The sequence below is a fragment of the Lithobates pipiens genome, unplaced genomic scaffold (genome assembly GCF_037356315.1).
Source record: "Lithobates pipiens isolate NorthernLeopardFrog02 unplaced genomic scaffold, aLitPip1_a1.2 Scaffold_13, whole genome shotgun sequence".
In the NCBI taxonomy this organism is placed as follows: Eukaryota; Metazoa; Chordata; class Amphibia; order Anura; family Ranidae; genus Lithobates; species Lithobates pipiens.
Genome location: NW_027507718.1, coordinates 175,328,423 through 175,350,022, shown reverse-complemented (window position 1 = coordinate 175,350,022; position 21,600 = coordinate 175,328,423). Strand labels below are relative to the sequence as shown.

At 50.3% G+C, this 21,600-nt stretch overlaps 42 non-coding genes and 33 pseudogenes across 42 annotated transcripts; 62 read left to right on the top strand and 13 right to left on the bottom strand.

Annotated features, from left to right (window-relative positions):
* Positions 1-149: 149 nt before the first annotated feature.
* LOC143979179 (5S ribosomal RNA) lies at positions 150-268 on the bottom strand (annotated as a pseudogene).
* Positions 269-377: 109 nt separating this feature from the next.
* Positions 378-496, bottom strand: LOC143976993 (5S ribosomal RNA). Its single transcript, XR_013273281.1, has one exon. It is a non-coding gene; the product is annotated as a 5S ribosomal RNA (ribosomal RNA).
* Positions 497-605: 109 nt separating this feature from the next.
* Positions 606-724, bottom strand: LOC143976518 (5S ribosomal RNA). The gene has a single exon (XR_013272822.1). It is a non-coding gene; the product is annotated as a 5S ribosomal RNA (ribosomal RNA).
* Positions 725-833: 109 nt separating this feature from the next.
* LOC143977430 (5S ribosomal RNA) lies at positions 834-952 on the bottom strand. Its single transcript, XR_013273709.1, has one exon. It is a non-coding gene; the product is annotated as a 5S ribosomal RNA (ribosomal RNA).
* A 109-nt stretch (positions 953-1,061) lies between these two features.
* LOC143976588 (5S ribosomal RNA) lies at positions 1,062-1,180 on the bottom strand. The gene has a single exon (XR_013272889.1). It is a non-coding gene; the product is annotated as a 5S ribosomal RNA (ribosomal RNA).
* A 109-nt stretch (positions 1,181-1,289) lies between these two features.
* Positions 1,290-1,408, bottom strand: LOC143976506 (5S ribosomal RNA). The gene has a single exon (XR_013272810.1). It is a non-coding gene; the product is annotated as a 5S ribosomal RNA (ribosomal RNA).
* A 109-nt stretch (positions 1,409-1,517) lies between these two features.
* LOC143978189 (5S ribosomal RNA) lies at positions 1,518-1,646 on the bottom strand (annotated as a pseudogene).
* A 109-nt stretch (positions 1,647-1,755) lies between these two features.
* LOC143976314 (5S ribosomal RNA) lies at positions 1,756-1,874 on the bottom strand. Its single transcript, XR_013272628.1, has one exon. It is a non-coding gene; the product is annotated as a 5S ribosomal RNA (ribosomal RNA).
* A 108-nt stretch (positions 1,875-1,982) lies between these two features.
* Positions 1,983-2,101, bottom strand: LOC143977490 (5S ribosomal RNA). Its single transcript, XR_013273766.1, has one exon. It is a non-coding gene; the product is annotated as a 5S ribosomal RNA (ribosomal RNA).
* Positions 2,102-2,210: 109 nt separating this feature from the next.
* LOC143977876 (5S ribosomal RNA) lies at positions 2,211-2,329 on the bottom strand (annotated as a pseudogene).
* A 109-nt stretch (positions 2,330-2,438) lies between these two features.
* Positions 2,439-2,557, bottom strand: LOC143977170 (5S ribosomal RNA). Its single transcript, XR_013273454.1, has one exon. It is a non-coding gene; the product is annotated as a 5S ribosomal RNA (ribosomal RNA).
* Positions 2,558-2,666: 109 nt separating this feature from the next.
* On the bottom strand, positions 2,667-2,785 carry LOC143977300 (5S ribosomal RNA). The gene has a single exon (XR_013273585.1). It is a non-coding gene; the product is annotated as a 5S ribosomal RNA (ribosomal RNA).
* A 109-nt stretch (positions 2,786-2,894) lies between these two features.
* On the bottom strand, positions 2,895-3,013 carry LOC143977600 (5S ribosomal RNA; annotated as a pseudogene).
* A 393-nt stretch (positions 3,014-3,406) lies between these two features.
* Positions 3,407-3,525, top strand: LOC143978889 (5S ribosomal RNA; annotated as a pseudogene).
* Positions 3,526-3,634: 109 nt separating this feature from the next.
* Positions 3,635-3,753, top strand: LOC143977422 (5S ribosomal RNA). The gene has a single exon (XR_013273701.1). It is a non-coding gene; the product is annotated as a 5S ribosomal RNA (ribosomal RNA).
* A 109-nt stretch (positions 3,754-3,862) lies between these two features.
* Positions 3,863-3,981, top strand: LOC143979407 (5S ribosomal RNA; annotated as a pseudogene).
* A 169-nt stretch (positions 3,982-4,150) lies between these two features.
* LOC143978888 (5S ribosomal RNA) lies at positions 4,151-4,269 on the top strand (annotated as a pseudogene).
* A 109-nt stretch (positions 4,270-4,378) lies between these two features.
* Positions 4,379-4,497, top strand: LOC143977508 (5S ribosomal RNA). Its single transcript, XR_013273784.1, has one exon. It is a non-coding gene; the product is annotated as a 5S ribosomal RNA (ribosomal RNA).
* A 169-nt stretch (positions 4,498-4,666) lies between these two features.
* Positions 4,667-4,785, top strand: LOC143979216 (5S ribosomal RNA; annotated as a pseudogene).
* A 109-nt stretch (positions 4,786-4,894) lies between these two features.
* On the top strand, positions 4,895-5,013 carry LOC143978983 (5S ribosomal RNA; annotated as a pseudogene).
* Positions 5,014-5,122: 109 nt separating this feature from the next.
* LOC143977340 (5S ribosomal RNA) lies at positions 5,123-5,241 on the top strand. Its single transcript, XR_013273624.1, has one exon. It is a non-coding gene; the product is annotated as a 5S ribosomal RNA (ribosomal RNA).
* Positions 5,242-5,350: 109 nt separating this feature from the next.
* LOC143976930 (5S ribosomal RNA) lies at positions 5,351-5,469 on the top strand. Its single transcript, XR_013273221.1, has one exon. It is a non-coding gene; the product is annotated as a 5S ribosomal RNA (ribosomal RNA).
* A 109-nt stretch (positions 5,470-5,578) lies between these two features.
* LOC143979228 (5S ribosomal RNA) lies at positions 5,579-5,697 on the top strand (annotated as a pseudogene).
* A 109-nt stretch (positions 5,698-5,806) lies between these two features.
* Positions 5,807-5,925, top strand: LOC143979723 (5S ribosomal RNA). The gene has a single exon (XR_013274074.1). It is a non-coding gene; the product is annotated as a 5S ribosomal RNA (ribosomal RNA).
* Positions 5,926-6,050: 125 nt separating this feature from the next.
* LOC143978509 (5S ribosomal RNA) lies at positions 6,051-6,169 on the top strand (annotated as a pseudogene).
* Positions 6,170-6,278: 109 nt separating this feature from the next.
* Positions 6,279-6,397, top strand: LOC143979899 (5S ribosomal RNA). Its single transcript, XR_013274111.1, has one exon. It is a non-coding gene; the product is annotated as a 5S ribosomal RNA (ribosomal RNA).
* Positions 6,398-6,506: 109 nt separating this feature from the next.
* LOC143979558 (5S ribosomal RNA) lies at positions 6,507-6,625 on the top strand (annotated as a pseudogene).
* A 109-nt stretch (positions 6,626-6,734) lies between these two features.
* On the top strand, positions 6,735-6,853 carry LOC143977175 (5S ribosomal RNA). Its single transcript, XR_013273459.1, has one exon. It is a non-coding gene; the product is annotated as a 5S ribosomal RNA (ribosomal RNA).
* Positions 6,854-6,962: 109 nt separating this feature from the next.
* On the top strand, positions 6,963-7,081 carry LOC143977465 (5S ribosomal RNA). Its single transcript, XR_013273741.1, has one exon. It is a non-coding gene; the product is annotated as a 5S ribosomal RNA (ribosomal RNA).
* A 109-nt stretch (positions 7,082-7,190) lies between these two features.
* LOC143979431 (5S ribosomal RNA) lies at positions 7,191-7,309 on the top strand (annotated as a pseudogene).
* Positions 7,310-7,418: 109 nt separating this feature from the next.
* On the top strand, positions 7,419-7,537 carry LOC143978198 (5S ribosomal RNA; annotated as a pseudogene).
* Positions 7,538-7,646: 109 nt separating this feature from the next.
* LOC143977661 (5S ribosomal RNA) lies at positions 7,647-7,765 on the top strand (annotated as a pseudogene).
* A 109-nt stretch (positions 7,766-7,874) lies between these two features.
* On the top strand, positions 7,875-7,993 carry LOC143977724 (5S ribosomal RNA; annotated as a pseudogene).
* A 109-nt stretch (positions 7,994-8,102) lies between these two features.
* Positions 8,103-8,221, top strand: LOC143977328 (5S ribosomal RNA). The gene has a single exon (XR_013273613.1). It is a non-coding gene; the product is annotated as a 5S ribosomal RNA (ribosomal RNA).
* A 109-nt stretch (positions 8,222-8,330) lies between these two features.
* LOC143980079 (5S ribosomal RNA) lies at positions 8,331-8,449 on the top strand. The gene has a single exon (XR_013274224.1). It is a non-coding gene; the product is annotated as a 5S ribosomal RNA (ribosomal RNA).
* Positions 8,450-8,558: 109 nt separating this feature from the next.
* On the top strand, positions 8,559-8,677 carry LOC143977924 (5S ribosomal RNA; annotated as a pseudogene).
* A 109-nt stretch (positions 8,678-8,786) lies between these two features.
* Positions 8,787-8,905, top strand: LOC143976308 (5S ribosomal RNA). Its single transcript, XR_013272622.1, has one exon. It is a non-coding gene; the product is annotated as a 5S ribosomal RNA (ribosomal RNA).
* Positions 8,906-9,014: 109 nt separating this feature from the next.
* Positions 9,015-9,133, top strand: LOC143977317 (5S ribosomal RNA). The gene has a single exon (XR_013273602.1). It is a non-coding gene; the product is annotated as a 5S ribosomal RNA (ribosomal RNA).
* A 109-nt stretch (positions 9,134-9,242) lies between these two features.
* On the top strand, positions 9,243-9,361 carry LOC143976326 (5S ribosomal RNA). Its single transcript, XR_013272640.1, has one exon. It is a non-coding gene; the product is annotated as a 5S ribosomal RNA (ribosomal RNA).
* A 109-nt stretch (positions 9,362-9,470) lies between these two features.
* Positions 9,471-9,589, top strand: LOC143977349 (5S ribosomal RNA). Its single transcript, XR_013273632.1, has one exon. It is a non-coding gene; the product is annotated as a 5S ribosomal RNA (ribosomal RNA).
* Positions 9,590-9,698: 109 nt separating this feature from the next.
* Positions 9,699-9,817, top strand: LOC143977370 (5S ribosomal RNA). Its single transcript, XR_013273652.1, has one exon. It is a non-coding gene; the product is annotated as a 5S ribosomal RNA (ribosomal RNA).
* Positions 9,818-9,926: 109 nt separating this feature from the next.
* Positions 9,927-10,045, top strand: LOC143976604 (5S ribosomal RNA). Its single transcript, XR_013272905.1, has one exon. It is a non-coding gene; the product is annotated as a 5S ribosomal RNA (ribosomal RNA).
* A 109-nt stretch (positions 10,046-10,154) lies between these two features.
* Positions 10,155-10,273, top strand: LOC143978874 (5S ribosomal RNA; annotated as a pseudogene).
* Positions 10,274-10,382: 109 nt separating this feature from the next.
* LOC143978094 (5S ribosomal RNA) lies at positions 10,383-10,501 on the top strand (annotated as a pseudogene).
* Positions 10,502-10,610: 109 nt separating this feature from the next.
* Positions 10,611-10,729, top strand: LOC143977367 (5S ribosomal RNA). Its single transcript, XR_013273649.1, has one exon. It is a non-coding gene; the product is annotated as a 5S ribosomal RNA (ribosomal RNA).
* Positions 10,730-10,838: 109 nt separating this feature from the next.
* On the top strand, positions 10,839-10,957 carry LOC143978871 (5S ribosomal RNA; annotated as a pseudogene).
* Positions 10,958-11,066: 109 nt separating this feature from the next.
* Positions 11,067-11,185, top strand: LOC143978433 (5S ribosomal RNA; annotated as a pseudogene).
* A 109-nt stretch (positions 11,186-11,294) lies between these two features.
* LOC143977660 (5S ribosomal RNA) lies at positions 11,295-11,413 on the top strand (annotated as a pseudogene).
* A 109-nt stretch (positions 11,414-11,522) lies between these two features.
* Positions 11,523-11,641, top strand: LOC143978901 (5S ribosomal RNA; annotated as a pseudogene).
* A 109-nt stretch (positions 11,642-11,750) lies between these two features.
* Positions 11,751-11,869, top strand: LOC143977306 (5S ribosomal RNA). The gene has a single exon (XR_013273591.1). It is a non-coding gene; the product is annotated as a 5S ribosomal RNA (ribosomal RNA).
* A 109-nt stretch (positions 11,870-11,978) lies between these two features.
* Positions 11,979-12,097, top strand: LOC143976325 (5S ribosomal RNA). Its single transcript, XR_013272639.1, has one exon. It is a non-coding gene; the product is annotated as a 5S ribosomal RNA (ribosomal RNA).
* Positions 12,098-12,206: 109 nt separating this feature from the next.
* LOC143977348 (5S ribosomal RNA) lies at positions 12,207-12,325 on the top strand. Its single transcript, XR_013273631.1, has one exon. It is a non-coding gene; the product is annotated as a 5S ribosomal RNA (ribosomal RNA).
* Positions 12,326-12,434: 109 nt separating this feature from the next.
* LOC143977369 (5S ribosomal RNA) lies at positions 12,435-12,553 on the top strand. Its single transcript, XR_013273651.1, has one exon. It is a non-coding gene; the product is annotated as a 5S ribosomal RNA (ribosomal RNA).
* Positions 12,554-12,662: 109 nt separating this feature from the next.
* On the top strand, positions 12,663-12,781 carry LOC143976603 (5S ribosomal RNA). The gene has a single exon (XR_013272904.1). It is a non-coding gene; the product is annotated as a 5S ribosomal RNA (ribosomal RNA).
* A 109-nt stretch (positions 12,782-12,890) lies between these two features.
* On the top strand, positions 12,891-13,009 carry LOC143978873 (5S ribosomal RNA; annotated as a pseudogene).
* A 109-nt stretch (positions 13,010-13,118) lies between these two features.
* LOC143978362 (5S ribosomal RNA) lies at positions 13,119-13,237 on the top strand (annotated as a pseudogene).
* Positions 13,238-13,346: 109 nt separating this feature from the next.
* Positions 13,347-13,465, top strand: LOC143977366 (5S ribosomal RNA). The gene has a single exon (XR_013273648.1). It is a non-coding gene; the product is annotated as a 5S ribosomal RNA (ribosomal RNA).
* Positions 13,466-13,574: 109 nt separating this feature from the next.
* Positions 13,575-13,693, top strand: LOC143978870 (5S ribosomal RNA; annotated as a pseudogene).
* Positions 13,694-13,802: 109 nt separating this feature from the next.
* On the top strand, positions 13,803-13,921 carry LOC143978432 (5S ribosomal RNA; annotated as a pseudogene).
* Positions 13,922-14,030: 109 nt separating this feature from the next.
* Positions 14,031-14,149, top strand: LOC143977659 (5S ribosomal RNA; annotated as a pseudogene).
* Positions 14,150-14,258: 109 nt separating this feature from the next.
* On the top strand, positions 14,259-14,377 carry LOC143977723 (5S ribosomal RNA; annotated as a pseudogene).
* Positions 14,378-14,486: 109 nt separating this feature from the next.
* LOC143977295 (5S ribosomal RNA) lies at positions 14,487-14,605 on the top strand. The gene has a single exon (XR_013273580.1). It is a non-coding gene; the product is annotated as a 5S ribosomal RNA (ribosomal RNA).
* A 109-nt stretch (positions 14,606-14,714) lies between these two features.
* Positions 14,715-14,833, top strand: LOC143980067 (5S ribosomal RNA). Its single transcript, XR_013274212.1, has one exon. It is a non-coding gene; the product is annotated as a 5S ribosomal RNA (ribosomal RNA).
* Positions 14,834-14,942: 109 nt separating this feature from the next.
* LOC143977943 (5S ribosomal RNA) lies at positions 14,943-15,061 on the top strand (annotated as a pseudogene).
* Positions 15,062-15,170: 109 nt separating this feature from the next.
* LOC143977044 (5S ribosomal RNA) lies at positions 15,171-15,289 on the top strand. Its single transcript, XR_013273330.1, has one exon. It is a non-coding gene; the product is annotated as a 5S ribosomal RNA (ribosomal RNA).
* A 109-nt stretch (positions 15,290-15,398) lies between these two features.
* On the top strand, positions 15,399-15,517 carry LOC143977284 (5S ribosomal RNA). Its single transcript, XR_013273569.1, has one exon. It is a non-coding gene; the product is annotated as a 5S ribosomal RNA (ribosomal RNA).
* Positions 15,518-15,626: 109 nt separating this feature from the next.
* Positions 15,627-15,745, top strand: LOC143977347 (5S ribosomal RNA). Its single transcript, XR_013273630.1, has one exon. It is a non-coding gene; the product is annotated as a 5S ribosomal RNA (ribosomal RNA).
* Positions 15,746-15,854: 109 nt separating this feature from the next.
* LOC143976917 (5S ribosomal RNA) lies at positions 15,855-15,973 on the top strand. Its single transcript, XR_013273208.1, has one exon. It is a non-coding gene; the product is annotated as a 5S ribosomal RNA (ribosomal RNA).
* Positions 15,974-16,082: 109 nt separating this feature from the next.
* On the top strand, positions 16,083-16,201 carry LOC143976602 (5S ribosomal RNA). Its single transcript, XR_013272903.1, has one exon. It is a non-coding gene; the product is annotated as a 5S ribosomal RNA (ribosomal RNA).
* Positions 16,202-16,310: 109 nt separating this feature from the next.
* Positions 16,311-16,429, top strand: LOC143978872 (5S ribosomal RNA; annotated as a pseudogene).
* Positions 16,430-16,538: 109 nt separating this feature from the next.
* On the top strand, positions 16,539-16,657 carry LOC143978255 (5S ribosomal RNA; annotated as a pseudogene).
* Positions 16,658-16,766: 109 nt separating this feature from the next.
* LOC143977365 (5S ribosomal RNA) lies at positions 16,767-16,885 on the top strand. The gene has a single exon (XR_013273647.1). It is a non-coding gene; the product is annotated as a 5S ribosomal RNA (ribosomal RNA).
* Positions 16,886-16,994: 109 nt separating this feature from the next.
* On the top strand, positions 16,995-17,113 carry LOC143976505 (5S ribosomal RNA). The gene has a single exon (XR_013272809.1). It is a non-coding gene; the product is annotated as a 5S ribosomal RNA (ribosomal RNA).
* A 327-nt stretch (positions 17,114-17,440) lies between these two features.
* Positions 17,441-17,559, top strand: LOC143976306 (5S ribosomal RNA). Its single transcript, XR_013272620.1, has one exon. It is a non-coding gene; the product is annotated as a 5S ribosomal RNA (ribosomal RNA).
* Positions 17,560-17,668: 109 nt separating this feature from the next.
* Positions 17,669-17,787, top strand: LOC143978326 (5S ribosomal RNA; annotated as a pseudogene).
* The last annotated feature ends 3,813 nt before the right edge of the window (positions 17,788-21,600 follow it).

Genomic DNA, 21,600 nt, shown 5'->3' with positions numbered 1-21,600 from the left:
AGACGATATCGAGCGCATTCAGGGTGATGTGGCCATAGGCGATCTTGCGCCCTACTTACAACTCTCTTGACAAAAGCCAAGGTGGTCACCTCGGGCAATCATGAGGAAAAATACAGCAGGTCACCAAAGCCAACAACATAATGGAAAAAAGCCTAAGGCACATGGTATTCCCAGGCGGTCTCCCATCCAGGTACTAACCAAGCCCTACCCTGCTTAGCATCCGAGATCAGACGATATCGAGCGCATTCAGGGTGATGTGGCTGTAGGCAATCTTGCACCCTACTTACAACTCTCTTGACAAAAGCCAAGATGGTCACCTCGGGCAATCGAGAGGAAAAATACCACAGGTCGCCAAAGCCAACAACATTATGGAAAAAAGCCTACGGCACCTGGTATTCCCAGGCGGTCTCCCATCCAGGTACTAACTAGGCCCGACCCTGCTTAGCATCCGAGATCAGACGAGATCGAGCGCATTCAGGGTGATGTGGCCGTAGGTGATCTTGCACCCTACTTACAACTCTCTTGACAAAAGCCAAGGTGGTCACCTCGGGCAATTGAGAGGAAAAATACAGCAGGTCGCCAAAGCCAACAACATAATGGAAAAAAGCCTACGGCACATGGTATTCCCAGGTGGTCTCCCATCCAGGTACTAACCAGGCCCGACCCTGCTTAGCATCCGAGATCAGACGAGATCGAGCGCATTCAGGGTGATGTGGCCGTAGGCGACCTTGCGTCCTACTTACAACTCTCTTGATAAAAGCCAAGGTGGTCACCTCGGGCATTAGAGAGCAAAAATACAGCAGGTCGCCAAAGCCAACAACATAATGGAAAAAAGCCTACGGCACCTGGTATTCCCAGGCCATCTCCCATCCAGGTACTAACCAGGCCCGACCCTGCTTAGCATCCGAGATCAGACGAGATCGAGCGCATTCAGGGTGATGTGGCCGTAGGCGGTCTTGCACCCTACTTACAACTCTCTTGACAAAAGCCAAGGTGGTCACCTCGGGCAATCGAGAGGAAAAATACAGCAGGTCGCCAAAGCCAACAACATAATGGAAAAAAGCCTACGGCACCTGGTATTCCCAGACGGTCTCCCATCCAGGTACTAACCAGGCCCGACCCTGCTTAACATCAGAGATCAGACGAGATCGAGCGCATTCAGGGTGATGTGGCCGTAGGCGATCTTGCACCCTACTTACAACTCTCTTGACAAAAGCCAAGGTGGTCACCTCAGGCAATCGAGAGGAAAAATACAGCAGGTCGCCAAAGCCAACAACATAATGGCCAAAAGCCTACGGCACCTGGTATTCCCAGGCGGTCTCCCATCCAGGTACTAACCAGGCCCGACCCTGCTTAGCATTCGAGATCAGACGAGATCGAGCGCATTCAGGGTGATGTGGCCGTAGGCGATCTTGCGCCCTACTTACAACTCTCTTGACAAAAGCCAAGGTGGTCACCTCGGGCAATCGAGAGGAAAAATACAGCAGGTCGCCAAAGCCAACAACATAATGGAAAAAAGCCTACGGCACCTGGTATTCCCAGGCGGTCTCCCATCCAGGTACTAACCAGGCCCGACCCTGCTTAGCATCCGAGATCAGACGAGATCAGACGAGATCAAGCGCATTCAGGGAGATGTGGCCGTAGGCGATCTTGCACCCTACTTACAACTCTCTTGACAAAAGCCAAGGTGGTCACCTCGGGCAATCGAGAGATAAAATACAGCAGGTTGCCAAAGCCAACAACATAATGGAAAAAAGCCTACGGCACCTGGTATTCCCAGGCGGTCTCCCATCCAGGTACTAACCAGGCCCGACCTTGCTTAGCATCCGAGATCAGACGAGATCGAGCGCATTCAGGGTGATGTGGCCGTAGGCGATCTCGCACCCTACTTACAACTCTCTTGACAAAAGCCAAGGTGGTCACCTCGGGCAATCGAGAGGAAAATACAGCAGGTCGCCAAAGCCAACAACATAATGGAAAAAAGCCTACGGCACCTGGTATTCCCAGGCGGTCTCCCATCCAGGTACTAACCAGGCCCGACCCTGCTTAGCATCCAAGATCAGACGAGATCGAGCGCATTCAGGGTGATGCGGCCGTAGGTGATCTTGCACCCTACTTACAACTCTCTTGACAAAAGCCAAGGTGGTCACCTCAGGCAAACGAGAGGAAAAATACAGCAGGTCGCCAAAGCCAACAACATAATGGAAAAAAGCCTACGGCACCTGGTATTCCCAGGCGGTCTCCCATCCAGGTACTAACCAGGCCCGACCCTGCTTAGCATCCAAGATCAGACGAGATCGAGCGCATTCAGGGTGATGCGGCCATAGGTGATCTTGCACCCTACTTACAACTCTCTTGACAAAAGCCAAGGTGGTCAGCTCGGGCAATCGAGAGGAAAAATACAGCAGGTCGCCAAAGCCAATAACATAATGGAAAAAAGCCTACGGCACCTGGTATTCCCAGGCGGTCTCCCATCCAGGTACTAACCAGGCCCGACCCTGCTTAGCATCCGAGATCAGACAAGATCGAGCGCATTTAGGGTGATGTGGCCGTAGGCGATCTTGCACCCTACTTACAACTCTCTTGACAAAAGCCAAGGTGGTCACCTCGGGCAATCGAGAGGAAAAATACAGCAGGTCGCCAAAGCCAACAACATAATGGAAAAAAGCCTACGGCACCTGGTATTCCCAGGCGGTCTCCCATCCAGGTACTAACCATGCCCGACCCTGCTTAGCATCCGAGATCAGACGAGATCGAGCGCATTCAGGGTGATGTGGCCCTAGGCGATCTTGCACCCTACTTACAACTCTCTTGACAAAAGCCAAGGTGGTCACCTCGGGCAATCGAGAGGAAAAATACAGCAGGTCGCCAAAGCCAACAACATAATGGAAAAAAGCCTACGGCACCTGGTATTCCCAGGCTGTCTCCCTTCCAGGTACTAACCAGGCCCGACCCTGCTTAGCATCCGAGATCAGACGAGATCGAGCGCATTCAGGGTGATGTGGCCGTAGGCGATCTTGCACCCTACTTACAACTCTCTTGACAAAAGCCAAGGTGGTCACCTCGGGCAATCGAGAGGAAAAATACAGCAGGTCACCAAAGCCAACAACATAATGGCCAAAAGCCTACGGCACCTGGTATTCCCAGGCGGTCTCCCATCCGGGTCGGGCCTGGTTAGTACCTGGATGGGAGACCGCCTGGGAATACCAGGTGCCGTAGGCTTTTTTCCATTATGTTGTTGGCTTTGGCGACCTGCTGTATTTTTCCTCTCGATTGCCCGAGGTGACCACCTTGGCTTTTGTCAAGAGAGTTGTAAGTAGGGTGCAAGATCACCTACAGCCACATCACCTACAGCCACATCACCTACCGCCACATCACCTACCGCCACATCACCTACCGCCACATCACCTACCGCCACATCCCCCTGAATGCGCTCGATTTCGTCTGATCTCGGATGCTAAGCAGGGTCAGGCCTGGTTAGTACCTGGATGGGAGACCGCCTGGGAATACCAGGTGCCGTAGGCTTTTTTCCATTATGTTGTTGGCTTTGGCGACCTGCTGTATTTTTCCTCTCGATTGCCCGAGGTGACCACCTTGGCTTTTGTCAAGAGAGTTGTAAGTAGAGTGCGAGATCGCCTACGGCCACATCACCCTGAGTGCGCTCGATCTCGTCTGATCTTGGATGCTAAGCAGGGTCGGGCCTGGTTAGTACCTGGATGGGAGACCCCCTGGGAATACCAGGTGCCGTAGACTTTTTTCCATTATGTTGTTGGCTTTGGCGACCTGCTGTATTTTTCCTCTCAATTGCCCGAGGTGACCACCTTGGCTTTTGTCAAGAGAGTTGTAAGTAGGGGGCCAGATCACCTACAGCCACATCATCCTAAATGCGCTCGATCTCGTCTGATCTCAGATGCTAAGCAGGGTCAGGCCTGGTTAGTACCTGGATGGGAGACCGCCTGGGAATACCAGGTGCCGTAGGCTTTTTTCCATTATGTTGTTGGCTTTGGCGACCTGCTGTATTTTTCCTCTCGATTGCCCGAGGTGACCACCTTGGCTTTTGTCAAGAGAGTTGTAAGTAGGGTGCAAGATCACCTACAGCCACATCACCTACAGCCACATCACCTACCGCCACATCACCTACCGCCACATCACCTACCGCCACATCCCCCTGAATGCGCTCGATTTCGTCTGATCTCGGATGCTAAGCAGGGTCAGGCCTGGTTAGTACCTGGATGGGAGACCGCCTGGGAATACCAGGTGCCGTAGGCTTTTTTCCATTATGTTGTTGGCTTTGGCGACCTGCTGTATTTTTCCTCTCGATTGCCCGAGGTGACCACCTTGGCTTTTGTCAAGAGAGTTGTAAGTAGAGTGCGAGATCGCCTACGGCCACATCACCCTGAGTGCGCTCGATCTCGTCTGATCTTGGATGCTAAGCAAGGTCGGGCCTGGTTAGTACCTGGATGGGAGACCGCCTGGGAATACCAGGTGCCGTAGGCTTTTTTCCATTATGTTGTTGGCTTTGGCAACCTGCTGTATTTTATCTCTCGATTGCCCGAGGTGACCACCTTGGCTGTTGTCAAGAGAGTTGTAAGTAGGGTGCAAGATCACCTACAGCCACATCACCTACAGCCACATCACCTACCGCCACATCACCTACCGCCACATCACCTACCGCCACATCCCCCTGAATGCGCTCGATTTCGTCTGATCTCGGATGCTAAGCAGGGTCAGGCCTGGTTAGTACCTGGATGGGAGACCGCCTGGGAATACCAGGTGCCGTAGACTTTTTTCCATTATGTTGTTGGCTTTGGCGACCTGCTGTATTTTTCCTCTCAATTGCCCGAGGTGACCACCTTGGCTTTTGTCAAGAGAGTTGTAAGTAGGGGGCCAGATCACCTACAGCCACATCATCCTAAATGCGCTCGATCTCGTCTGATCTCAGATGCTAAGCAGGGTCGGGCCTGGTTAGTACCTGGATGGGAGACCGCCTGGGAATACCAGGTGCCGTAGGCTTTTTTCCATTATGTTGTTGGCTTTGGCGACCTGCTGTATTTTTCCTCTCGATTGCCCGAGGTGACCACCTTGGCTTTTGTCAAGAGAGTTGTAAGTAGGGTGCAAGATCGCCTACGGCCACATCACCCTGAATGCGCTCGATCTCGTCTGATCTCGGATGCTAAGCAGGGTCGGGCCTGGTTAGTACCTGGATGGGAGACCGCCTGGGAATACCAGGTGCCGTAGGCTTTTTTCCATTATGTTGTTGGCTTTGGCGACCTGCTGTATTTTTCCTCTCGATTGCCCGAGGTGACCACCTTGGCTTTTGTCAAGAGAGTTGTAAATAGGAAGCAAGATCGCCTACGGCCACTTCACCCTGAATGCGCTCGATCTCGTCTGATCTCGGATGCTAAGCAGGGTCGGGCCTGGTTAGTACCTGGATAGGAGACCGCCTGGGAATACCAGGTGCCGTAGGCTTTTTTCCATTATGTTTTCGGCTTTGGCGACCTGCATTATTTTTCCTCTCGATTGCCCGAGGTGACCACCTTGGCTTTTGTCAAGAGAGTTGTAAGTAGGGTGCAAGATTGCCTACGGCCACATCACCCTAAATGCGCTCGATCTCGTCTGATCTCAGATGCTAAGCAGGGTCGGGTCTGGATAGTACCTGGATGGGAGACTGCCTGGGAATACCAGGTCCCGTAGGCTTTTTTCCATTATGTTTTTGGCTTTGGCGACCTGCTGTATTTTTCCTCTCGATTGCCCGAGGTGACCACCTTGGCTTTTGTCAAGAGAGTTGTAAGTAGGGTGCAAGGTCGCCTACGGCCACATCACCCTGAATGCACTCGATCTCGTCTGATCTCGGATGCTAAGCAGGGTCGGGCCTGGTTAGTACCTGGATAGGAGACCGCCTGGGAATACCAGGTGCCGTAGGCTTTTTTCCATTATGTTGTTGGCTTTGGCGACCTGCTGTATTTTTCCTCTCGATTGCCCGAGGTGACCACCTTGGCTTTTGTCAAGAAAGTTGTAAGTAGAGTGCAAGATCGCATGATCGCCTGATCGCCTACGTACATATCACCCTGAGTGTGCTCGATCTCGTCTGATCTCGGATGCTAAGTAGGGTGGGGCCTGGTTAGTACCTGGATGGGAGACCGCCTGGGAATACCAGGTGCCGTAGGCTTTTTTCCATTATGTTGTTGGCTTTGGCGACCTGCTGTATTTTTCCTCTCGATTGCCCAAGGTGACCACCTTGGCTTTTGTCAAGAGAGTTGTAAGTAGGGTTCAAGATTGCCTATGGCCACATCACCCTGAATGCACTCGATCTCGTCTGGTCTCGGATGCTAAGCAGGGTCGGGCCTGGTTAGTACCTGGATGGGAGACCGCCTGGGAATACCAGGTGCCGTAGGCTTTTTTCCATTATGTTGTTGGCTTTGGCGACCTGCTGTATTTTTCCTCTTGATTGCCCGAGGTGACCACCTTGGCTTTTGTCAAGAGAGTTGTAAGTAGGGTGCAAGATCGCCTACAGCCACATCACCCTGAATGCGCTCGATCTCGTCTGATCTCCGATGCTAAGCAGGGTCGGTTCTGGTTAGTACCTGGATGAGAGACCGCCTGGGAATACCAGGTGCCGTAGACTTTTTTCCATTATGTTGTTGGCTTTGGCGACCTGCTGTATTTTTCCTCTCGATTGCCCGAGGTGACCACCTTGGCTTTTGTCAAGAGAGTTGTAAGTAGGGTGCAAGATCGCCTACGGCCACATCACCCTGAATGCGCTCGATCTCGTCTGATCTCGGATGCTAAGCAGGGTCGGGCCTGGTTAGTACCTGGATGGGAGACTGCTTGGGAATACCAGGTGCCATAGGCTTTTTTCCATTATGTTGTTGGCTTTGGCAACCTGCTGTATTTTTCCTCTCGATTGCCCGAGGTGACCACCTTGGCTTTTGTCAAGAGAGTTGTAAGTAGGGTGCAAGATCGCCTATGGCCACATCACCCTGAATGCGCTCGATCTCATCTGATCTCGGATCCTAAGCAGGGTCGGGCCTGGTTAGTACATGGATGGGAGACCGCCTGGGAATACCAGGTGCCATAGGCTTTTTTCCATTATGTTTTTGGCTTTGGCGACCTGCTGTATTTTTCCTCTCGATTGCCCGAGGTGACCACCTTGGCTTTTGTCAAGAGAGTTGTAAGTAGGGTGTAAGATCGCCTTTGGCCACATAACCCTGAATGCGCTTGATCTCGTCTGATCTCGGATGCTAAGCAGGATCGGGCCTGGTTAGTACATGGATGGGAGACCGCTTGGGAATGCCAGGTGCCGTAGGCTTTTTTCCATTATGTTTTTGGCTTTGGCGACCTGCTGTATTTTTCCTCTCGATTGCCCGAGGTGACCACCTTGGCTTTTGTCAAGAGAGTTGTAAGTAGGGTGTAAGATCGCCTTTGGCCACATAACCCTGAATGCGCTTGATCTCATCTGATCTCGGATGCTAAGCAGGGTCGGGCCTGGCTAGTACCTGGATGGGAGACCGCCTGGGAATACCAGGTGCCGTAGGCTTTTTTCCATTATGTTGTTGGCTTTGGCGACCTGCTGTATTTTTCCTCTCGATTGCCCGAGGTGACCACCTTGGCTTTTGTCAAGAGAGTTGAAAGTAGGGTTCAAGATCGCCTACAGCCACATCACCCTGAATGCGCTCGATCTCGTCTGATCTCGGATGCTAAGCAGGGTCGACCCAGGTTAGTACCTGAATGGGAGACCGTCTGGGAATACCAGGTGCCGTAGGCTTTTTTCCATTATGTTGTTGGCTTTGGCGACCTGCTGTATTTTTCCTCTCTATTGCCCGAGGTGACCACCTTGGCTTATGTCAAGAGAGTTGTAAGTAACGTACAAGATCGCCTGCGGCCGCATCACCCTGAATGCGCTCGATCTCGTCTGATCTCGGATGCTAAGCAGGGTCGGGCCTGGTTAGTACCTGGATGGGAGACCACCTGGGAATACCACGTGCCGTAGGCTTTTTTCCATTATATTGTTGGCTTTGGCGACCTGCAGTATTTTTCCTCTTGATTGCCCGAGGTGACCACCTTGGCTTTTGTCAAGAAAGTTGTAAGTAGGGTGCAAGATCGCCTACGGCCACATCACCCTGAATGCGCTCGATCTCGTCTGATCTCGGATGCTAAGCAGGGTCGGGCCTGGTTAGTACCTGGATGGGAGACCGCCTGGGAATACCAGGTGCCGTAGGCTTTTTTCCATTATGTTGTTGGCTTTGGCGACCTGCTGTATTTTTCCTCTCGATTGCCCGAGGTGACCACCTTGGCTTTTGTCAAGAGAGTTGTAAGTAGGGTGCAAGGTCGCCTACGGCCACATCACCCTGAATGCGCTCGATCTCATCTGATCTCGGATGCTAAGCAGGGTCGGGCCTGGTTAGTACCTGGATGGGAGACCGCCTGGGAATACCAGGTGCCGTAGGCTTTTTTCCATTATGTTGTTGGCTTTGGCGACCTGCTGTATTTTTCCTCTTGATTGCCCGAGGTGACCACCTTGGCTTTTGTCAAAAGAGTTGTAAGTAGGGAGCAAGATCGCCTACGGCCACATCACCCTGAATGCGCTCGATCTCGTCTGATCTCGGATGCTAAGCAGGGTCAGGCCTGGTTAGTACCTGGATGGGAGACCGCCTGGCAATTCCAGGTGCCGTAGGCTTTATTCCATTATGTTGTTGGCTTTGGCGACCTGCTGTATTTTTCCTCTCGATTGCCCGAGGTGACCACCTTGGTTTTTGTCAAGAAAGTTGTAAGTAGGGTGCAAGATCGCCTACAGCCACATCACCCTGAATGCGCTCGATCTCGTCTGATCTCGGATGCTAAGCAGGGTCGGGCCTGGTTAGTATTTGGATGGGAGACCGCCTGGGAATACCAGGTGCTGTAGGCTTTTTTCCATTATGTTGTTGGCTTTGGCGACCTGCTGTATTTTTCCTCTCGATTGCCCGAGGTGACCACCTTGGCTTTTGTCAAGAGAGTTGTAAGTGGGGTGTCAGACTGCCTACGGCCACATCACCCTGAATGCGCTCGATCTCGTCTGATCTCGGATGCTAAGCAGGGTCGGGCCTGGTTAGTACCTGGATGGGAGACCGCCTGGGAATACCAGGTGCCGTAGGCTTTTTTCCATTATGTTGTTGGCTTTGGCGACCTGCTGTATTTTTCCTCTCGATTGCCCGAGGTGACCACCTTGGCTTTTGTCAAGAGAGTTGTAAGTAGGGCTAACGATTGCCTACGGCCACATCACCCTGAATGCACTTGATCTCGTCTGATCTCGGATGCTAAGCAGGGTCGGGCCTGGTTAGTACCTGGATGGGAGACCGCCTGGGAATACTAGGTGCCGTAGGCTTTTTTCCATTATGTTGTTGGCTTTGGCGACCTGCTGTATTTTTCCTCTCGATTGCCCGAGGTGACCACCTTGGCTTTTGTCAAGAGAGTTGTAAGTAGGGTGCAAGGTCGCCTACAGCCAGAACACCCTGAATGCGCTCGATCTCGTCTGATCTCGGATGCTAAGCAGGGTCGGGCCTGGTTAGTACCTGGATGGGAGACCGCCTGGGAATACCAGGTGCAGTAGGCTTTTTTCCATTATGTTGTTGGCTTTGACGACCTGCTGTATTTTTCCTCTCGATTGCCCGAGGTGACCACCTTGGCTTTTGTCAAGAGAGTTGTAAGTAGGGTGCAAGATCGCCTACGGCCACATCACCCTGAATGTGCTCGATCTCGTCTGATCTCGGATGATAAGCAGGGTCGGGCCTGGTTAGTACCTGGATGGGAGACCACCTGCGAATACCAGGTGCTGTAGGCTTTTTTCCATTATGTTGTTGGCTTTGGCGACCTGCTGTATTTTTCCTCTCGATTGACCGAGGTGACCACCTTGGCTTTTGTCAAGATAGTTGTAAGTAGGGTGCAAGATCGCCTATGGCCACATCACCCTGAATGCGCTCGATCTCGTCTGATCTCGGATGCTAAGCAGGGTCGGGCCTGGTTAGTACCTGGATGGGAGACCGACTGGGAATACCGGGTGCCGTAGGCTTTTTTCAATCATGTTGTTGGCTTTGGTGACCTGCTCTATTTTTCCTCTCGATTGCCCGAGGTGACCACCTTGGCTTTTGTCAAGAGAGTTGTAAGTAGGGTGCAAGATTGCTTACGGCCACATCACCCTGAATGCGTTCGATCTTGTTTAATCTCGGATGCTAAGCAGGGTCGGGCCTGGTTAGTACCTGGTTGGGAGACCGCCTGGGAATACCAGGTGCCGTAGGCTGTTATCCATTATGTTGTTGGCTTTGGCGACCTGCTGTATTTTTCCTCTCGATTGCCCGAAGTGACCACCTTGGCTTTTGTCAAGAGAGTTGTAAGTAGGGTGCAAGATTGCCTACGGCCACATCACCCTTAATGCGCTCGATCTCATCTGATCTTGGATGCTAAGCAGGGTCGGGCCTGGTTAGTACCTGGATGGGAGACCGCCTGGGAATTCCAGGTAACGTAGGCTTTTTTCCATTATGTTGTTGGCTTTGGCGACCTGCTGTATTTTTCCTCTTGATTGCCTGAGGTGACCACCTTGGCTTTTGTCAAGAGAGTTGTAAGTAGGGTGCAAGATCGCCTACAGCCACATCACCCTGAATGCGCTCGATCTCGTCTGATCTCGGATTCTAAGCAGGGTTGGGCCTGGTTAGTACCTGGATGGGAGACCGCCTGGGAATACCAGGTGCCGTAGGCTTTTTTCCATTATGTTGTTGGCTATGGCGACCTGCTGTATTTTTCCTCTCAATTGCCCGAGGTGACCACCTTGGCTTTTGTCAAGAGAGTTGTAAGTAGGGTGTAAGATCGCCTTTGGCCACATAACCCTGAATGCGCTTGATCTCGTCTGATCTCGGATGCTAAGCAGGGTCGGGCCGGGTTAGTACATGGATGGGAGACCGCTTGGGAATACCAGGTGCCGTAGGCTTTTTTCCATTATGTTTTTGGCTTTGGCGACCTGCTGTATTTTTCCTCTCGATTGCCCGAGGTGACCACCTTGGCTTTTGTCAAGAGAGTTGTAAGTAGGGTGTAAGATCGCCTTTGGCCACATAACCCTGAATGCGCTTGATCTCGTCTGATCTCGGATGCTAAGCAGGGTCGGGCCTGGCTAGTACCTGGATGGGAGACCGCCTGGGAATACCAGGTGCCGTAGGCTTTTTTCCATTATGTTGTTGGCTTTGGCGACCTGCTGTATTTTTCCTCTCGATTGCCCGAGGTGACCACCTTGGCTTTTGTCAAGAGAGTTGAAAGTAGGGTTCAAGATCGCCTACAGCCACATCACCCTGAATGCGCTCGATCTCGTCTGATCTCGGATGCTAAGCAGGGTCGACCCAGGTTAGTACCTGAATGGGAGACCGTCTGGGAATACCAGGTGCCGTAGGCTTTTTTCCATTATGTTGTTGGCTTTGGCGACCTGCTGTATTTTTCCTCTCTATTGCCCGAGGTGACCACCTTGGCTTATGTCAAGAGAGTTGTAAGTAACGTACAAGATCGCCTGCGGCCGCATCACCCTGAATGCGCTCGATCTCGTCTGATCTCAGATGCTAAGCAGGGTCGGGCCTGGTTAGTACCTGGATGGGAGACCACCTAGGAATACCACGTGCCGTAGGCTTTTTTCCATTATATTGTTGGCTTTGGCGACCTGCAGTATTTTTCCTCTCGATTGCCCGAGGTGACCACCTTGGCTTTTGTCAAGAGAGTTGTAAGTGGGGTGTCAGACTGCCTACGGCCACATCACCCTGAATGCGCTCGATCTCGTCTGATCTCGGATGCTAAGCAGGGTCGGGCCTGGTTAGTACCTGGATGGGAGACCGCCTGGGAATACCAGGTGCCGTAGGCTTTTTTCCATTATGTTGTTGGCTTTGGCGACCTGCTGTATTTTTCCTCTCGATTGCCCGAGGTGACCACCTTGGCTTTTGTCAAGAGAGTTGTAAGTAGGGCTAACGATTGCCTACGGCCACATCACCCTGAATGCACTTGATCTCGTCTGATCTCGGATGCTAAGCAGGGTCGGGCCTGGTTAGTACCTGGATGGGAGACCGCCTGGGAATACTAGGTGCCGTAGGCTTTTTTCCATTATGTTGTTGGCTTTGGCGACCTGCTGTATTTTTCCTCTCGATTGCCCGAGGTGACCACCTTGGCTTTTGTCAAGAGAGTTGTAAGTAGGGTGCAAGGTCGCCTACAGCCAGAACACCCTGAATGCGCTCGATCTCGTCTGATCTCGGATGCTAAGCAGGGTCGGGCCTGGTTAGTACCTGGATGGGAGACCGCCTGGGAATACCAGGTGCAGTAGGCTTTTTTCCATTATGTTGTTGGCTTTGACGACCTGCTGTATTTTTCCTCTCGATTGCCCGAGGTGACCACCTTGGCTTTTGTCAAGAGAGTTGTAAGTAGGGTGCAAGATCGCCTACGGCCACATCACCCTGAATGTGCTCGATCTCGTCTGATCTCGGATGATAAGCAGGGTCGGGCCTGGTTAGTACCTGGATGGGAGACCACCTGCGAATACCAGGTGCTGTAGGCTTTTTTCCATTATGTTGTTGGCTTTGGCGACCTGCTGTATTTTTCCTCTCGATTGGCCGAGGTGACCACCTTGGCTTTTGTCAAGATAGTTGTAAGTAGGGTGCAAGATCGCCTATGGCCACATCACCCTGAATGCGCTCGATCTCGTCTGATCTCGGATGCTAAGCAGGGTCGGGCCTGGTTAGTACCTGGATGGGAGACCGACTGGGAATACCGGGTGCCGTAGGCTTTTTTCAATCATGTTGTTGGCTTTGGTGACCTGCTCTATTTTTCCTCTCGATTGCCCGAGGTGACCACCTTGGCTTTTGTCAAGAGAGTTGTAAGTAGGGTGCAAGATTGCTTACGGCCACATCACCCTGAATGCGTTCGATCTTGTTTAATCTCGGATGCTAAGCAGGGTCGGGCCTGGTTAGTACCTGGTTGGGAGACCGCCTGGGAATACCAGGTGCCGTAGGCTGTTATCCATTATGTTGTTGGCTTTGGCGACCTGCTGTATTTTTCCTCTCGATTGCCCGAAGTGACCACCTTGGCTTTTGTCAAGAGAGTTGTAAGTAGGGTGCAAGATTGCCTACGGCCACATCACCCTTAATGCGCTCGATCTCATCTGATCTTGGATGCTAAGCAGGGTCGTGCCTGGTTAGTACCTGGATGGGAGACCGCCTGGGAATTCCAGGTAACGTAGGCTTTTTTCCATTATGTTGTTGGCTTTGGCGACCTGCTGTATTTTTCCTCTTGATTGCCTGAGGTGACCACCTTGGCTTTTGTCAAGAGAGTTGTAAGTAGGGTGCAAGATCGCCTACAGCCACATCACCCTGAATGCGCTCGATCTCGTCTGATCTCGGATTCTAAGCAGGGTTGGGCCTGGTTAGTACCTGGATGGGAGACCGCCTGGGAATACCAGGTGCCGTAGGCTTTTTTCCATTATGTTGTTGGCTATGGCGACCTGCTGTATTTTTCCTCTCAATTGCCCGAGGTGACCACCTTGGCTTTTGTCAAGAGAGTTGTAAGTAGGGTGTAAGATCGCCTTTGGCCACATAACCCTGAATGCGCTTGATCTCGTCTGATCTCGGATGCTAAGCAGGGTCGGGCCGGGTTAGTACATGGATGGGAGACCGCTTGGGAATACCAGGTGCCGTAGGCTTTTTTCCATTATGTTTTTGGCTTTGGCGACCTGCTGTATTTTTCCTCTCGATTGCCCGAGGTGACCACCTTGGCTTTTGTCAAGAGAGTTGTAAGTAGGGTGTAAGATCGCCTTTGGCCACATAACCCTGAATGCGCTTGATCTCGTCTGATCTCGGATGCTAAGCAGGGTCGGGCCTGGCTAGTACCTGGATGGGAGACCGCCTGGGAATACCAGGTGCCGTAGGCTTTTTTCCATTATGTTGTTGGCTTTGGCGACCTGCTGTATTTTTCCTCTCGATTGCCCGAGGTGACCACCTTGGCTTTTGTCAAGAGAGTTGAAAGTAGGGTTCAAGATCGCCTACAGCCACATCACCCTGAATGCGCTCGATCTCGTCTGATCTCGGATGCTAAGCAGGGTCGACCCAGGTTAGTACCTGAATGGGAGACCGTCTGGGAATACCAGGTGCCGTAGGCTTTTTTCCATTATGTTGTTGGCTTTGGCGACCTGCTGTATTTTTCCTCTCTATTGCCCGAGGTGACCACCTTGGCTTATGTCAAGAGAGTTGTAAGTAACGTACAAGATCGCCTGCGGCCGCATCACCCTGAATGCGCTCGATCTCGTCTGATCTCGGATGCTAAGCAGGGTCGGGCCTGGTTAGTACCTGGATGGGAGACCACCTGGGAATACCACGTGCCGTAGGCTTTTTTCCATTATATTGTTGGCTTTGGCGACCTGCAGTATTTTTCCTCTCGATTGCCCGAGGTGACCACCTTGGCTTTTGTCAAGAAAGATGTAAGTAGGGTGCAAGATCGCCTACGGCCACATCACCCTGAATGCGCTCGATCTCGTCTGATCTCGGATGCTAAGCAGGGTCGGGCCTGGTTAGTACCTGGATGGGAGACCGCCTGGGAATACCAGGTGCCGTAGGCTTTTTTCCATTATGTTGTTGGCTTTGGCGACCTGCTGTATTTTTCCTCTCGATTGCCCGAGGTGACCACCTTGGCTTTTGTCAAGAGAGTTGTAAGTAGGGTGCAAGGTCGCCTACGGCCACATCACCCTGAATGCGCTCGATCTCATCTGATCTCGGATGCTAAGCAGGGTCGGGCCTGGTTAGTACCTGGATGGGAGACCGCCTGGGAATACCAGGTGCCGTAGGCTTTTTTCCATTATGTTGTTGGCTTTGGCGACCTGCTGTATTTTTCCTCTTGATTGCCCGAGGTGACCACCTTGGCTTTTGTCAAAAGAGTTGTAAGTAGGGAGCAAGATCGCCTACGGCCAAATCACCCTGAATGCGCTCGATCTCGTCTGATCTCGGATGCTAAGCAGGGTCAGGCCTGGTTAGTACCTGGATGGGAGACCGCCTGGCAATTCCAGGTGCCGTAGGCTTTATTCCATTATGTTGTTGGCTTTGGCGACCTGCTGTATTTTTCCTCTCGATTGCGCGAGGTGACCACCTTGGTTTTTGTCAAGAAAGTTGTAAGTAGGGTGCAAGATCGCCTACAGCCACATCACCCTGAATGCGCTCGATCTCGTCTGATCTTGGATGCTAAGCAGGGTCGGGCCTGGTTAGTATTTGGATGGGAGACCGCCTGGGAATACCAGGTGCTGTAGGCTTTTTTCCATTATGTTGTTGGCTTTGGCGACCTGCTGTATTTTTCCTCTCGATTGCCCGAGGTGACCACCTTGGCTTTTGTCAAGAGAGTTGTAAGTGGGGTGCCAGACTGCCTACGGCCACATCACCCTGAATGCGCTCGATCTCGTCTGATCTCGGATGCTAAGCAGGGTCGGGCCTGGTTAGTACCTGGATGGGAGACCGCCTGGGAATACCAGGTGCCGTAGGCTTTTTTCCATTATGTTGTTGGCTTTGGCGACCTGCTGTATTTTTCCTCTCGATTGCCCGAGGTGACCACCTTGGCTTTTGTCAAGAGAGTTGTAAGTAGGGTGCAAGGTCGCCTACAGCCAGAACACCCTGAATGCGCTCGATCTCGTCTGATCTCGGATGCTAAGCAGGGTCGGGCCTGGTTAGTACCTGGATGGGAGACCGCCTGGGAATACCAGGTGCAGTAGGCTTTTTTCCATTATGTTGTTGGCTTTGACGACCTGCTGTATTTTTCCTCTCGATTGCCCGAGGTGACCACCTTGGCTTTTGTCAAGAGAGTTGTAAGTAGGGTGCAAGATCGCCTACGGCCACATCACCCTGAATGCGCTCGATCTCGTCTGATCTCGGATGATAAGCAGGGTCGGGCCTGGTTAGTACCTGGATGGGAGACCACCTGCGAATACCAGGTGCTGTAGGCTTTTTTCCATTATGTTGTTGGCTTTGGCGACCTGCTGTATTTTTCCTCTCGATTGGCCGAGGTGACCACCTTGGCTTTTGTCAAGATAGTTGTAAGTAGGGTGCAAGATCGCCTATGGCCACATCACCCTGAATGCGCTCGATCTCGTCTGATCTCGGATGCTAAGCAGGGTCGGGCCTGGTTAGTACCTGGATGGGAGACCGACTGGGAATACCGGGTGCCGTAGGCTTTTTTCAATCATGTTGTTGGCTTTGGTGACCTGCTCTATTTTTCCTCTCGATTGCCCGAGGTGACCACCTTGGCTTTTGTCAAGAGAGTTGTAAGTAGGGTGCAAGATTGCTTACGGCCACATCACCCTGAATGCGTTCGATCTTGTTTAATCTCGGATGCTAAGCAGGGTCGGGCCTGGTTAGTACCTGGTTGGGAGACCGCCTGGGAATACCAGGTGCCGTAGGCTGTTATCCATTATGTTGTTGGCTTTGGCGACCTGCTGTATTTTTCCTCTCGATTGCCCGAAGTGACCACCTTGGCTTTTGTCAAGAGAGTTGTAAGTAGGGTGCAAGATTGCCTACGGCCACATCACCCTTAATGCGCTCGATCTCGTCTGATCTTGGATGCTAAGCAGGGTCGGGCCTGGTTAGTACCTGGATGGGAGACCGCCTGGGAATTCCAGGTAACGTAGGCTTTTTTCCATTATGTTGTTGGCTTTGGCGACCTGCTGTATTTTTCCTCTTGATTGCCTGAGGTGACCACTTTGGCTTTTGTCAAGAGAGTTGTAAGTAGGGTGCAAGATCGCCTACAGCCACATCACCCTGAATGCGCTCGATCTCGTCTGATCTCGGATTCTAAGCAGGGTTGGGCCTGGTTAGTACCTGGATGGGAGACCGCCTGGGAATACCAGGTGCCGTAGGCTTTTTTCCATTATGTTGTTGGCTATGGCGACCTGCTGTATTTTTCCTCTCAATTGCCCGAGGTGACCACCTTGGCTTTTGTCAAGAGAGTTGTAAGTAGGATGCAAGATCGCCTACAGCCACATCACCCTGAATGCGCTCGATCTCGTCTGATCTCGGATGCTAAGCAGGGTCGGGCCTGGTTAGTACCTGGATGGGAGACCGCCTGGGAATACCAGGTGCCGTAGGCTTTTTTCCATTATGTTGTTGGCTTTGGCGACCTGCTGTATTTTTCCTCTCGATTGCCCGAGGTGACCACCTTGGCTTTTGTCAAGAGAGTTCTAAGTAGGGTGCAAGATCGCCTACAGCCACATCACCCTGAATGCGCTCGATCTTGGATGCTAAGCAGGGTCAGGCCTGGTTAGTACCTGGATGGGAGACCGCCTGGCAATTCCAGGTGCCGTAGGCTTTATTCCATTATGTTGTTGGCTTTGGCGACCTGCTGTATTTTTCCTCTTGATTGCCCGAGGTGACCACCTTGGTTTTTGTCAAGAAAGTTGTAAGTAGGGTGCAAGATCGCCTACAGCCACATCACCCTGAATGCGCTCGATCTCGTCTGATCTCGGATGCTAAGCAGGGTCGGGCCTGGTTAGTATTTGGATGGGAGACCGCCTGGGAATACCAGGTGCTGTAGGCTTTTTTCCATTATGTTGTTGGCTTTGGCGACCTGCTGTATTTTTCCTCTCGATTGCCCGAGCTGACCACCTTGGCTTTTGTCAAGAGAGTTGTAAGTAGGGTGCAAGTTCACCTACGGCCACATCACCCTGAATGCGCTCGATCTCGTCTGATCTTGGATGCTAAGCAGCGTCGGGCCTGGTTAGTACCTGGATGGGAGTCCGCCTGGGAATACCAGGTGCCGTAGGCTTTTTTCCATTATGTTGTTGGCTTTGGCGACTGTAAGGAACGATAGCAAGATAGACTCCATTTTGTATTAGATTTTATGTGTTACATGACCACTCTTGAATTCAGATATGAGCTTAAGTTGAAACTCACACATGTTTCTAGTGTTATCTATAGAAATGTTCTCGAGGTCATTTTGACATATATATATTAAGACTGTGGAGTTTGATTTAGCTCAGGCTTACGTTTGTTTTAGATAAGATAACGACATCTGTTCAAGAATACATATATTTTGTAGTAAAGATGATGTAAAAATTTGGCTCATGGCATCAGCTAATAAGTAAAATATTGACTGAAGCTATTTCTTCTGTATACGTGTAACACTTCAGAAACTCCTCCCTTGTTATCCCTAGACAGCATATAAGCCGGCATCTGGTATTGAATAAACAGGTATTACAAGTGAACACAGCAAACCAGTTTCCTGTTTCACTTATTGATATCTCCGGGCCTGGGGGTCTACGGAAGTCTTCCTGCATTACCTGAACCTATCTGGGTGGTCCTAGAAGCTGAATTTCCCTACAACTGGGGGCTCGTCCGGGATTAGAAAACATTAAGCAAACATCAGCTTAAGGGTAAGTTTTTAATTTGTCTTTATTGACAAAATATTCCTTACCCCAGCTCTGATTTAATGTTTTTCTAGACCCATAAATTAGTAGGGGATAGGATCACGCCAGAGGTTAATATTGGAGGGTTTTTGGGAAATCCACAAAGATAAGCAGTACTGCATACACATATATAGATACATTTCTTTTGGGAAGAAATATGAGAAGGTTAATGAGGAAATAGACTCCGGTGACCCCAAAATCTTTTGCTTATTCTTTCTATTGCTTAAAAACTATAAGATTATCTGTTGTGTGGGTCAGAAGGCTGCGTGGTAAAACAGTCGGCTCCCACTGTCAATATGGGTCAGAAACAAGGTAAAGAAGATCCTCCCCCTCTTCCCAACCCAGGAGAAACATGTAAAGATTTTGTAGCCAGAGTTTGTGGTACTAATTATGAATTTATAGTCCCATGGGTTTCAAATTTAGCGGGATGGACCGAAACCATGCACAGTGTAGACCCTTTTTCCCGGAATGGTAACAATGATAATTTTCATATGGATATGATTAAAGGATTGTGTTTAGGAGATAAGAGAACTTTCCCTTGGTACCCTGGGGATCCCCAATGGGATATGGATTATATGGAAAAGGGAGGGGAGAACTGGTTAAAATACGCCCCATATTGGTTTGAGAGGGAAAATAAGAAACAGAAAAAGCCCACCAAATGTCTAAGTAAGGAAGATTATGACCAGAAACATAGAGAAGAAGCCGATAGAAAGAGAGTTTTCCCTGACCCAACAGCCCCATCTCTGCCAACAGTCAGTCATCCTCCACCCGCATATGTACATGTCTATCCAAGTTTAGCAAAGGAAGATATTGATCTTCTGGCTGGACATTATGCAACCAGACAACGGCAGGTCCCTCCCGCTCCACAACCACAACAGCAGATCGTTCCTGCTCCACAACAAGATAGACAGCACCCACAGAGGAGAGAAGCGGGAGCCCAAGTCCAGGTAACTGAACCAGAAGATCAGGGAGCTATAGGAGAGGTAGTTTCACCACCTGGCCAAGAGCAGGAGGAAGAACAGGAAAACGCTGATAGGGATAAAATATTCAGTCCCCCTAAAACAAAGAGTGGAGCTGTATATTGTAACCCTAATCTCCAAGCGCCTTTCATGACCATTGGAAATGAAATATTGAAAAAGGCAATAGACATTGAGGACATTGACAGGATAGTAAAACATTGCCCCAAACCCACCGCCTCTGCAGGAGGTACTTTAACTTACTTAAAAAAGGCCTGTAAGGGTAGAAATTACACACAGGAAGATATGCGTCTTATCATTGATGGCATCATAGGACACACCAGTTCCTGGAACTGGGCAAATGTTGCAACTATAAACACTATTGACACTAGAAATGCGGGAACATATGGGTTAAACACAGTACCAGGTAGGAACACCATGTGGACGGAATTAGAGACTGAAATGATGAGAGTATTTAAAAATAAAAGTTCCCTCCCTACTGCCATAGCATGCAAACAAAAGTCAGGAGAGACTGTAGTTGAGTTCTGGAAAAGGTTTCATGAAAATTGGACAACAGAAGCTGGATTAGCTACAACTACTGATGTGGGAGCTTTGTTTATTCAAACTTATATGAATAATCTAAAACCCCAGTTCGCCTTGGTGGTCAAACAGATGATATCGGAATGGACCACACAGACGATTGACCAATTTCAGGAAACTTTAATACAGAAAGAAGCAGCAGGGTGTTTTGATGTAATAAAAGAGAAAGCAGTGAGTACCCATTATCAGGGTGGAGTGCAAGCCCAGCCTCCCCAAGTTAATGGTGGACAATGGGACAGTGGAAATAGAGGTAGAGGCAGAGGAAGAGGAAAAATAAGAGGGAAAGGACATGGTTTTTCCAAACCCCCCCAGCAGTCACGCACATGTTGTTTTAACTGTGGACAGGAGGGGCACTGGAGAAATCAATGTCCTTATGAATGGAATGACCCGAATACTCAAGATCAAGATCAAATGCATACACAGGGACCCCAATCTAGCCAACAGAATCAAGTTGCCCCAAAACAACAGGGTCCCCGATTCCCTATACAGTGGAATCAACAGCAACTGAAATGAAGCTGCCCAGAAGGTAGTATCCCAGCATTTCCCTTGATCTCACACTCTTACAATGAGCAACCAATTGTGACCTTATATGTTAAATATAGGCCTGTTCCGTTTTTAACCGATTCAGGAGCGACTCGGAGCACCCTCAGTGAGGACTACTACAGAGGTGAGACCAAAATTGCTGAACCTTCTATGGGAATTAATGGGATACTTACCAAAACATACAAAACACCGCCTTTACCAGTAAGTGATGGTGAAGGGGAAGGTGCAACAGTCTTGCATCATTGTTTCAGGATTATACCAAACTGTCCCGTGAACCTCTTGGGAAGAGATTTGATGGGAAGATTGGGTATAACACTGAAAATGACCACTGAAGGAGGGGTCTTCGTACACTCCAAGGTAATACCAATATATTACACTGAGGATAGTGATCTCCCTCCACCAGATGATCCGGTATGGTCTAAAAGCTCCTTGGATGTAGGTCTTATTTCTTGTACCCCATACAAGGCAACTTTAAAATCGTGGGCACAGCCGGTTTATCACAAACAATACCCCATTTCAAAAGAAAAAGAGGAAGGAGTTGCTCCAATGGTAGAAAGGTTCCTGCAGCAAGGAATTCTTAAAGAGATACTCTCACCCTACAACACCCCCATTAACCCAGTAAAGAAGCCGGATGGCTCTTACAGGTTTGTACAAGACCTCAGAGCTATAAACAACCTAGTGGTACCCATTGCTCCCATAGTGCCTGACGTGCCATCACTCCTAACCTCCATACCATCCGATGCAGAGTATTTTTCGGTCATTGACCTTTGTAATGCATTTTTTTCAGTTTCTGTTGACGAAGAGACACAACCTATTTTCTCGTTCAGTTTCAGAAAAAGGCAAATGACGTGGTGTCGAATGCCCATGGGATATGTAGACTCCCCTGTAGTATATACAGTGGCCCTCCAAGCAACCCTGCGGTCCTGGGCACCCCGCCATGGTTCCGTCCTACTTCAATATGTTGATGATTTGTTGTTGTGTAGTCCAAGCCAGAAAGCATGTAAAAATGATGGTTTAGATCTGTTAAATTGGTTAGCAGACAATGGTCACAAGGTTTCTAAGAAAAAGCTACAA